Raw genomic sequence first — 12,630 nt, forward strand, 5'->3', positions numbered from 1 at the left:
ATTCACTCAGTTTTCACAAAATGTCTCCAAATTGCCAGTTTTTATTACACCAAATAAGTTTAATCACTTTCAAAATTGAAACTAGAAATATCACATTTTAGAAATAATTTTAACTTAATGGGGGAGAAATTGAGTAAAGCCCCGTTTGGGGCGCCAGCCTCGCCAGGGCGCTAAAAGTAGCGCCCCGGAAGCATTCGCGGCCGCCCACCGGAAATTGAGTGGTAGCGCCCCAAAGGGAAGCGCGGCACTACTGGAGGCGCCCCGCATCCCTCTTAGGGCGCTGCGACTGAATATCGTGGCGCAACGTGCCGCAGCGCCACACGCTGCGGCACGTTGCGCTGCGGTATTGCAGGCCTTCCTCCCCTTCTTAAAGGGGAGGGGCCTTGTGCAGTGCGATCTGGGGCCCAGCTGGGCCCCCGAGGATCGGGAGTGCAGGCAAAAGAGCCCGGCACCGAAGAGAAGTGCCGGGCTCTTGGAACGCAGCCGGCACTCCGCGGGGGGGGGGGGCTTTCAGGAGGCCGGGGACGGGAGCGCGGGCAAGTGCTGGCAGGCGGCCAACAACAAAAATGGCCGCCCCTCACCTCTCCTTTAATTTGCGCCTCCCCGGCCACAGGTAGGCCCCCCTGAACCGGTTGGACATAGCGTCCGGTGGTAAATCAGGGGGCGCTGCCAAATATCGCGGCCGGGGCGTCAGCAGGTGCTGCGCACACCGATGACATTATCGGTAGTGGCGCAGCGCTAACGGTTAGCGCCACCACTAACATCCCACGTAATTTAGCGGGAGGCGTGGACAGTGCCGCGCCCGGGCGCCAGTTGGCTTGCGCCTCATTAGCGCCCTCTTAAGGCACTATCGGGAGGCGCAAGCAACTGAATTTTTCCCCCAATGTGTTCAGGATGAAGCAGAAATGTAGGCATCTTTGTGCTGTCCGCTCATTAATATGATTTCTGCGTGCAGCCAGCACTAGCCGCACTGTTGATTGGCTGCATGCATTAGCAGGGGACTGAAAATCGATACTTGCTAGCACTTGAAGCTAATACAATAGCAAAATACTGCGGATGCTGGAATCTGAAATAAAAACAGAAAATGCTGGAAATACTCTGCCGATCAGGCAGCATCTGTGGAGAGAGACGCTGCCTGACCTGCTGAGTATTTCCAGTATTTTCTGTTTTTACTACTTAAAGCTAGCCTGCACCTCTTAAAGAGGAGGTGCACTGTGGCTGGAGCAGGTGCTGGGAGTCATTTGTGAGCTGAATCTGACCTGGGAAAGAGAGAAGAATGGCTGAATATGGGAGAAAGTGGGCACCCAGGTTCTCCGACGCTGCATAAGAGGTCTTGGTGGAGGAGGTGGAGAGGAAGAGAGACATCCTGTATCTGCAGGGGGCTAAGAGGCCCTTCAGCCACATGGTGAAAGGGCAGATAGCCGCGGAGGTCAAAGCCAGGAGTCTCGCCCCAAGGATCTGTATGCAGTGCCGCAAGAAGTTCAATGACCTCACATGAGTGTTCAAGGTCAGTGAATGCATCTTCGAATGCCATATCCTACCAACTGCACCACTAGTCTCAGCCTCTGCTCAAACCACCACACTCCCACCACTCACCTACCAGCAATCTCTATCAATCTGGACTCATACATAACATTTATATGTTTCACCTCACCCTTACACACTTAGCACTATTGCAAGCCTCACACCCACATCTCGCAGCTTACACACACTGCCAGTTATTCAACCACCAGCTATGCTGCAGCCACTGGGGTAGCACTATGTAGAAGCATGAGGACAGGCAAAGGCACACAGAAGACAGGCACTAAGTGAATGCACAAGTATAATTAGATTAAGTTTGTATACAATATGGCATGATTTCATTTTGTTTGGAATGTTTATTTTTGCATTGTGGTCAAGATGACAATGTAATGGTCTGTGACAGAGGGAAGGTAAGGAGCGTGGTACTGTTGGTGAATGGGGAATTGGGGTTGAGCTTACTGGTATCACACTTGAATTAGTTTTTCATGTACAGCCCGGGCAGAAAGGGGCTGCCTAGATTGCCACCACTCTTCCTCCTCCTCTTCCATGTGCTCCTCTTCTTCCTCCTCCTGCTCCTCAGCTTCTTACCTGATAGGTGTTGGCAAGGACTGTAGCCTCATGATGTCAAGTTTGTACAGCATACCACCGTGAATCTTGACACCCGCTCTGCCAAGTACTGCAGGACTCCTCCAGAGTGGTCCAGGCAGCGTTCCTTCAGCATGCTGATGGTCTACTCTTTCTCATTTCTTGTGGCAACATGGCTCTCATTGTATGCATGCTGTGCATGTGTGAGTGGATTGTGAACAGGAGTCATAAGCCATGCTGTCAGCAGATAGCCCTCGTCACCCAGTAGCCACCCTTTGGTTTGTTGTGGTGGCTGAAATACAGCTGGCACAGCAGACTGCCACAGAATGAAGGCATTGTGGCAAAGCCACCAAGAGACTCTTGCAGTAATGGGGCAGTAATTCCTCCCCAAACGCGTGAGTACAGAAGGGGTACTCACGCGTCTGGCCAGAGGAAATGCCGGTTTTCAGCATGCACAGCGCATGCGCTGAAAACCGGCATTTCCTCTCCTCCAACCCAAGAGTTGAAGAGGCTAGCGCATGCGCTGTAGGGGGCAGCGCGTGCGTCTTGGATTTCCTCTGTTTTGGGGGATTTGCGCATGTCTAAAGGCCTCCGGTCTTTACGCTTGTAAAAAGCACACGTAAGTATTTATTTTTACAGGTAAGTGGTGTTTTAGTGTAATTTAGAATTTTTTTTTCCACAGGTTTATTATTTTAAAGAATCTACAATAAGGTAAGTTTAGTTTTAGACCCTTTTTATTAAAAATTTATTTTTTTCAAAAAAAAAGTGTTTAAATTATTTTTTTTAACTTATTTATATTTAATTTAATGATTGGGATGTTTTTTAAATTTTTATTTAAAGTTTAAATAGTGTTTTGGGCCCCCGTAGTTTTCATGAGTTTGACAGTTCTTACTCTCAAACTCATGAATGAACCTTCCCCTCCCCTGATTGGTTGTACAGTGCTCACCTGATCCCAGCCGGCACATCGCACTAACTACGCCGCTGGATCAGGTAAGCACTGCGCGCTGACATCTGAACCGGGCCTGTCACAGGAAATGCAAGCAGGCCCGGGCTTCAGATGTCAGCGCGCAGGGTGAGTGCAGATCGGGGGCTTGCACGCGTGGCAAGCCCCCGACACCAAGTTCTGGGCCAATGGATATAATTGCCTTTAACAGGGGTTTGTTACCTTGAAATGTTTGCTCTGTATAAATAGCGCAGGTTCGGTAAAATGTCGATCCAGCACGATGATGTCATCACGCAGGTCACGTGACGTTCCCAACGGCGGGAAACGTGATGACGTCATGACGTCAGAGGGGAGAGGCATGTCCTAACAGTCTTCGTGGAACTAAGTATTGTACAGACCTGTTTAGAGTTTCTCCTGCGTTTTTGTTTGTAACTTTTACCAGTGCATTAAACCACGTTTGGTTAACTGCTAGTTTCAATCTCAGTACTTTCGTTAGGAGTTGAGAACTCCTACAGCATCATGATTGCTGCCAGGATACCGGCCATTGACCTGCATGATTCGCTGCCTATGGTCACACACCAGCCGGACATTGAGGCAGTGGAATCCCTTTCGGTTCTGATACATGGCAGAGTTGACATGCGGCACCTGCAAAGCAATGTGCATGCAGTTAATGGCACCCTGCACCATGGGGAAGCCTGTAAACCTTGCAAACCCTCCTGCTCACTCTGCCTGCTCATTTCTGGCAGGAGGGAATGAAATAAAGTTAGCTGTCTTTGAATAGAGAACCTCAGTGTCCTCCCTTATGCAACAGTGGACGGCAAACTGCGCAATGTTGTTAATATCTCCAGCACCAGCCTGGAAGGAGCTAGTAGCATAAAAGTACATAGCCATGGTCAACTTCACAGCCACTGGCTATACGGTCCTTGCCCTGCTCTGAGGTTGGAGTTGTGGCTGCAGCATTTGCCAGGTTTCAGTGACAACCTCCTTAGTGAAGCGCAGACATCTCAAACTTTGGTAGTTGCTGAGGTTCAGGTAGAAGACTTGCTCCATGAACACCCTGGGCAGATATGGCCTCCTGCTGAGAGCCCTTTGCCACCTCCTCCCTCTTCTATTCTAGTAGCTTGTCCTGCTCTGCGTGGCCTCTGCCCATTCTCCCAGTTATGCGCTATTCCAAGAGGAAGGTCTACTAGCACCCATGTCTGGGAGCAACTGCTTTGTGCAGAAGCCTTGAAGTCAGCAAAAAGTCCTTAAGCACCTGCTACACTACTCCCTGTAGACTTTTGAAACTTAAAACAACTATGGAAAGCACCAAAAAAGTGTGTAGAATTGTAGCAACAGCCAGAAGAAATCAACCAGCAATTAACCTGTAAGTAGTTGATGATCCTTTTAAATAGCACAGATGGGGTGTCCTTCCTGCTGCTCAAAATGTGTTCACCTGTACGAGCTTAAGTGAAGGCATCGGCTGGAGCATTGAGCTGCAAAAAGGCTGATCGATGTCATGATCTGCTTACCAAGATGGTGTCTGGCGCGCTTCGCATCAGAAGTGTGCACACGCACCTCGGACGCTATTTTCAAACCCTAAGGGCAGTCGTAGCACCCAAAAGACAGGCGCTACTGAGCCCAAATTCTCACCCAATATGTTTTAGTGATGTTGGTTGAGGGATAAATATTGGCCAGGACCACACGATCTTTTACTTCCACCTGAGAGGGCAGACAAGTCCTCAGTTTAACTGCTCATTGCAGAGATGTTAAGGTCAATTGTAATGCTATCCCAGTTAAGATCAGCTAACAGTGAAGAATCTTACTAGAAAGTATGCACGTGTATGTCAGTTGAGGGCAGGATCATGTTTGGTGGTGAAAATGAGTTTGTGATCTCATTAAACCCATTGGTCCCGATTTTCGGCTTATGTGGGAAATGGCCGGGTTTCCCCAAATGTGGGGTTTCTGACACACATAAAAAAGTGTCAGCCAGCTCCACGCAATTTTCCCTCAAGTGGCCAATTAATTCCCAGCATGTGGTAAGCCTTGCTAATTGTCCAATTCGAGTCAGAAATCCCCACAGTATGATGTCATCATTCGTGATGCTTTCAAGGTCCATAGCAAGCACTGCATCCTCTGAAGGCTTCCAAACGAACCATACAGGATGGCAGAGGAGCCTGCAGCAGCTGTGGCCAGTGCCAGACCCCGAGCTGCCTCCAAATTCTACGAGGCTTCACTGCAGGTATTATTGGATGGGGTTAGGGCCCACAGGGAGGTCCTCTTCCCTAGGTCAGGGAGGAAGAGGCCTCCCACTGAGACCAATGCTACATGGATGCAGGTGTCAGCAGATGCCAACTCGCTGGGAGTCACCAGAAGAACCTTGGCATTACATTTTTAACTCCTTCCTTTACTCCCCCACAGTCCCATCCAGAGCCCCTGTCCTCACTGTGGAGGAGGAAGAGGCTGTGCAGCCAGACTCCTCAGAGGAAGCTCCAACCTCTGAGGGCGCAGCGTCAGCAGAAGTAAGCGCACCCAGCACCAGCGCAGACACTCACACCTCGGGGGGACCTTCGGGACATCGAGTAGTGTTGTCACATGGTGTTTCACAGCTCACAAGTGAGCCTCAGCAGATTCTGGAGACAGGGACAGCAGTGGAGGGTCCTCGTCGGAGGGCGCAGGACTCTGCCAGCTCAGCTCAGCTGCGCTGCATGTCGACCCTCTGCCTTTGGGTCCATCCGCAAGAGAAGAGGTGATGGATCTCCATGCACAGATGCAGGAGTCTCTGGCAAGTTTTGTCTCCAGGGTCGCTGCGAGTGTGGAGTGAATGGAGGAGTCCATAGCGACCATGAGCAGAACCTTTGTGGAGTCATTGGTGCATCAACGCATCACCATAGAAAGGTTGGCAACCTCCATGGAGGAGATAACTCGCCAGGGTACGGAAAACATGGTGAGTGCTCATAAGAGAATGACATCTCTTGAGGAGCGTTGGCCATCTGTTGAACAGAGAAACCAGATCTTCATGGAAGTCCTTCTGAGTAGGACTGCCAGTGCAGAAACGAGTCCCCATGGCCCCCTAAAGCGCAGCAAGGTGCTCTCAAGCCACTTCCAAGCACTGGCCCCTTCTGGCCTATGCAGCTTCAGGTGAGTGAGCAGCAGCCTGCTGCTCCTGTTGCTGATCCTGCTGTTCCTGGTTCTGCTGCTGCCACCTCTGCTGCTGGAGATCCTCTAATGGCAAGAAGGGAAGGAGAAAAAGGCGTCCCATGCTTCTCGTAGATGCCTCCGCTGAGGAAACGCTGAGTGAGGGTGGCGAGAGGGGCTTCCCAGGAGATCACATTGGAGAAGTGTGTGAGGCTCCAACCTTCCACAGCTGTGCCTAAGTCTTGAAGAAGTAGCCCCAAACCTGCAACAACAAGGTCCTTCAACACACAAGTGCTGTCCCTTTAAATCGCAGCTTCTCCGATTGACCTGCAGCTGACAGCAAGCAAACCGGCAAGCTTCACACCAGGTCTCATCAGCGGGGTTCCCCACAGGCGTGTTTGATGTGGGGAATGTAGTGTATGTAACTGTTCTACCTTTAAGAGAACTATCGTATGTAACCGTTCACCTTTAAGAGAACTATTTTAGGTGTGGCACTACTTTATCTTGGCTGCTGTATACTGTAATACCGACGGTGACCACACCAGTATATAAGTGCTGTGTCAGGATTTATTGGGCAGATTCGCCCTGACCTTCGAATAGTAAAGTCCTGTTTAAGTTACTCTTGTAGTCTGTGTATTACTTCGCTATACAACCCACAGACTTTACAGTGGCGACGAGTTCGATCTTACCCTGCGGCAACAATACTTCTGAAGAAGTAAACGAGCGTCGAAAAGAGACACCCGCCCTCGTCGTTTTGCTGAGAGAAAACTCGAGTCTGCAGACCAAGAAAGGAGGAAGATTCAAACACGAAGTCTTCCATCAGCAACAGGCATGGATTGTCCCTTCTGCCACGGTGGTGAGTGAGCCGATCAACACGAGAAGCAAGTCGGCCACGGTGACTGTGAGTAAAGGGAAAATAGAAACAAATAAACGGAGGATAAGGGCGGTGCACTCGACCACGGTCGAGGGGGAAAGGAGCCGGACAGAAGTCGGGCCCAGAGGCGCTGAGACTGGGGCAGCGTGGAGCAGACGCCGCGGTACAAGCGGGCTGGGGAGCGTCGTGAGACGACTAGACCGCGACGGCGAAAAAGGCCGGACAAATACAGCGACCACGAGGCGCTGCGACCGGGATCGTAAGGCGCGGGAAGATATAAACATAAATAAGCCACGGAGAACTCAGCCACAGCCGGGGAGGAAAGCACCGGACTGCGAGAAGCTGGGAGGCGCGATTGGGGTGAAAAAGGCCAGACAGTGACTGAGGCCACGAAGCGCTGCGACCGGATCGTAAGGCGCGGGAAGAGATAAAAATAAATAAACCGCGGAGAACGCAGCCGGAGCCGGGGAGGAAGCACCGGACTGCGAGAGGGCTGGGAGGCGCGATTGAGAGCCGCGCGAGCGGGAGAGACAGAGCCCGAGCGAGAGCCGCGCGAACGGGAGAGACAGAGCCCGAGAGAGAGCGAGCGAGAGCCGCGCGAGCGGGAGAGACAGAGCCCGAGGAAGACTGAGCGAGATCCAGCCCAGCGGCTGAAACTGTTCGCCGTCAACGGGTTGTACCCAGTACCGGAGAGACAGAGCCCGAGCGAGGGAGGCTGAGCGAGATCCAGCCCAGCGGCTGAAACTGTTCGCCGCCAACGGGTTGTACCCAGCACCGGCTGCCCTGCCGAGAGAAGGGAACGCGCTGAAGCCGACGCGCAGGCTGCAAACCCGAAAGCCAGCGGCCGTCGCCCGAGGGAAGCTTACCCCTCCTGCCAGGGGAAGAAACGCGGGAAGCCACCAGTAGGCGGGGAAGAAGACAGAAGCGGGAACCGCCATTTTTAAAGTGGGCGGGGAAAGAAGATAAGCGCGGGAAACCGCCATCTGGAAAAAAAAAAGTTAAAGAATATTGTTGTTGTTTCTCAGGAAGAGTGTGAAGATGCCTAAGCATAGTAACAGCAACGGTTTCAATGCCGAGGTGGAAGACTGGCCCACGTATGTAGAACGCATCGAGATATATTGTACGGCTAATAAGATAGCAAATTATGAAAAAGCTCTAACCTTATTAAACTCAATGGGTGCGAGGACATACGGGTTATTGAAGCATCTCCTATCACCAGCTAAACCGACGGATCAGTCTTTCGATAATATTGTTGCTGTCCTGAAGGATCATTTTAACCCCGCACCGCTGATGTTAGCGGAACGATCTAAATTTTACGGGAGAACGCAACGAAAAGAGGAAAGCAACGCAGAGTACTTGGTCGAGCTGCGTAGACTAGCGAAATACTGCCAGTTTAGAGGAAATCTGACAGAGGCATTGCGAGACAAGTTCGTGTGTGGATTGTCAAAGGAAGGAACGCAAAAACGACTACTCGAAGAGAACGATCTTACACTTGATAAGGCTGTCCTTATTGCAGCATCGCACGAAGCCGCAGCGAGAGGCACGGCGGAAATGCAGCGGAAGACAGCGGTACTCAGTGTGGATCAAATGACTTCGGGTACAACGAAATGTTCTCGTTGTGGGAAGACAACACACGACCAGAACCAATGCTGGGTTAAAAACCAGGACTGTAGGAAATGTGGCAAGCTTGGCCACATAGCTAAGGTATGCCGGTCAGGAAAGAAGAACAACAATAATAAGTCACCGCAGAAGAAGTACAGAAAGGTACATGAGGTGACTGGGAAGAGTCCAGATGAACAGAATTCGGACTCAGACTCCAACAGCAAGGCACTGGGTAGTCTGAGGAGTCATAATGTGAGTAAAGAAGCTGACCGACAAACTATCTGGATCACACTACAGATTGCAAAAGTCCAAGTGAAGATGGAAGTGGACACCGGATCGGCGTTGACGGTCATGAATAAGCATGATTACAAAAAGTTATTCAAACATATTCCCCTACGGGATACGGAGATAGTATTGCAGACATACACGGGGCACAAAGTATACCCCATCGGAAAGATAGAAGTCAAGGTGAGATACAAAGACAAAGATCACCAAAGGATGGACTTGTATGTGCTGCCCGCGGGAGGTCCACCACTTCTGGGACGGGAGTGGATCAGGAAAATAAAGATAGACTGGCATTCACTAAACACGATGACGGTAGATTCCGGGAAGGAAGAGGTCAAACCTGAACGGTTGTCCAGAATATTGGACGAAGCTAAAGAGGTATTCCAGCAAGGACTGGGAACAGTGAGAGGAATTAAAGCAAAAATCAAGATTGCAGAACATGCAAGCCCAAAATTTTTCAAAGCCAGATCGGTACCTTACGCGATACGACCTGCTGTGGAGGCAGAACTGGAAGAGCTTGAACGTTCAGGGGTACTGCCTAAGGTGGACTGGAGTGAGTGGGCCACGCCCATTGTTCCCGTCATGAAGTCTTCATCAAGTAACAAGCCGGGGGACTGGGGAAGGTCCGCATCTGCGGAGATTTCAAGATCACAGTTAATCCGGTGCTTCACACAGTACAATACCCGCTTCCGCGGATTGAGGATATCTTTGCTTCATTGTCTGGCGGGCAACACTTCACCAAGATAGACCTGGCACAGGCATACTTACAAATGGAAGTCGAGGAAGAGTCGCGCCAGTATCTCACAATCAACACGCACAGAGGCTTGTATCGTTATAATAGACTGGTTTTTGGAGTAGCTTCGGCTCCAGCAATTTGGCAGAGGGCAATGGAGCAGGTCTTACAAGGTGTTCCAAGCACGCAGTGTTACTTGGACGATATCCTGATTACGGGAGAAGACGAGGAGGAACACCTCACAAATTTGAAACTGGTGCTCACCAGGTTGAAGGAATATGGCCTTCGAGTTAATCGCCAGAAATGTGAGTTCTTCCAGAAACGGATCTCGTACTGCGGTCATGTCATTGACCAAGAGGGGCTGCACAAGTCGCCTGACAAGATAGAAGCTGTCGTGAAGGCCCCCGCTCCGGAAAACGTTTCACAGTTGAGATCGTTTCTGGGGTTGATTAATTATTATCACAAGTTTCTGCCAAATTTATCCACGGTGCTACATCCGCTGAATGCTCTGTTACAGAAAGAAGTGCCATGGAAGTGGAGCGAGGACTGTAAAAAGGCCTTTCGCAGAAGCAAGGCGTTGATTACCTCTGAGGAAGTGTTGGCTCATTTCAACCCAACGTTACCTCTTCGTCTAGCTTGTGATGCTTCCCCTTATGGAATTGGAGCAGTACTTTCACACAAGTTACCAAATGGCTCGGAAAGGCCAGTCGCATTTGCGTCCCGATCGTTGACCTCCGTGGAGCGAAATTACGCTCAGATAGACAGGGAGGCCCTCAGCCTTGTGTGGGGTGTAAAGAAATTTAATCATTACCTGCAGGGAAAGAAGTTCACATTACTGACAGACCACCAGCCGTTGGTGTCCATATTCAACCCTAACAAGGCCGTTTCCACTATGACAGCGCAAAGGTTACAGAGGTGGTCCGTGTTACTTGGGGCACACCAATATGACATTGAATACAAAAGCTCCAAACAGCATGGAAATGCTGATGGGTTATCGCGCCTACCGTTGCCGGTAGTAGAAGAGGCGGCTACAATGGACCCGGTAGAAATGTTCCACTCATCCATAGTAGAATGTCTACCAGTAACCAATTCGATGATCGAGAATGAAACAAGAAATGACCCGACTCTCTCACGGGTCTACGATCTAACAGTGGAGGGATGGCCAGCACATGGCGAACCAACACTGCCAGCATTTTCACAACGGAAAGAACAGCTGTCAGTGTGCCGAGGAACCTTGATGTGTGGATCGAGAGTGGTGATCCCACCCAAACTTCAGCATAAGGTGCTAAAGGAACTTCACGAGGGACATCTGGGTGGAGTGAAAATGAAGAACCTAGCAAGAGCGTTTGTGTGGTGGCCAGGTATTGATGGAGACATCGAGGAAATAACCAAGAGTTGTCTAGGATGCCAGAAGGTCCAAAACGCGCCACCACAAGCTCCTCTGCATCCATGGGAGTGGCCCTCATCTCCTTGGAAAAGGGTACACATCGACTTTGCTGGTCCATTTATGGACTCAATAGTTTCTAATAGCGGTGGATGCACACTCCAAGTGGCCGGAGGTAATAAAGATGTCCTCCACCACCACGGAAAAAACCATCACAGTATTAAGGACCATGTTTGCCAGGAATGGGCTGCCAGAACAGGTCTGTTCTGATAATGGACCACAATTTGTGTCCGAAGAATTCAGGAAGTTCTTAAAAAGCAATGGGGTCAAGCACTACACGTCAGCCCCATACCATCCCGCCACCAATGGCTTAGCTGAAAGGTTTGTCCAGACCTTCAAGAAGGCCATAAAGGCCATGGGTAATGAGAACATCAACTTACAACATAAGGTAGATAACTTCTTGTTGGCGTACAGGAATGCAACACATGCGGTCACAAATCAAACTCCCGCCATGATGTTTTTCAATAGAAGACTAAAATGCCGGCTGGATTTGATTAAGCCAAACGTCAGAAGGGACGTAGAGAACCGGCAATTCCAGGGCATGAATGAAAGGCCAACTAGATCTTTTCAGATAGGTCAACAAGTTTTGGCCCGGGACTACCGTACCGAGAAATGGCAGCCTGGAACTATTGTAAAAAGTCTAGGCCCGCTGCTGTATACAGTGGACATTGGTGACAGCATAATAAGGCGCCATGTTGACCAGATCATAGGGTCATCCACAAAGAGCCAACCTACTCCACAACCTTACACGGCTAATGTAGAAACAGAGATACCCAGAGCACCTACCTCCGATCTGGTAATACTGGAATCAGATGATCCTGACACTGTCCTTCAAGCTGAATCGGCCTTGCCGGAAGAACCTACTACCCCGCCGAAAACTACTACACCACCGAGGCGTTATCTGGACAGAGTCAGGAGACCTCCAGAGAGACTGAATCTGTGAACTGTTTTACATAATTTGTATATATGTTCTAATGATATGGTTAATGGGGAATAAGTAAGTTGTAAGCTAAAAAGGGAGGATTGTAGTGTATGTAACTGTTCTACCTTTAAGAGAACTATCGTATGTAACCGTTCACCTTTAAGAGAACTATTTTAGGTGTGGCACTACTTTATCTTGGCTGCTGTATACTGTAATACCGACGGTGACCACACCAGTATATAAGTGCTGTGTCAGGATTTATTGGGCAGATTCGCCCTGACCTTCGAATAGTAAAGTCCTGTTTAAGTTACTCTTGTAGTCTATGTATTACTTCGCTGTACAACCCACAGACTTTACAGGGAAAGCCCCAAAGTCGCAATGGCCCCGGAAAATCTACTTCAACAAGGTAATTACTGGTCATTAGTGTGCCGACGACCAGTCCCGCCAGCGGCGGCCGGGACTGAAGCGGGTTGCGGAGAAACGGCGGTCCGAAAGTCGGACGGGGTGGGGAATCAGGCGGGGGGAGGTCCCAACCCGCTTTTTCGGTGATTTTCGGCCCCCGGCTGCATGAAAAGCCGCCCGATGGCTGCCAGAAAATTGACCC

The sequence above is a fragment of the Somniosus microcephalus genome, chromosome 15 (genome assembly GCF_052327205.1).
Source record: "Somniosus microcephalus isolate GS21.2 chromosome 15, FLI_Smic_1.0, whole genome shotgun sequence".
NCBI lineage: Eukaryota > Metazoa > Chordata > Chondrichthyes > Squaliformes > Somniosidae > Somniosus > Somniosus microcephalus.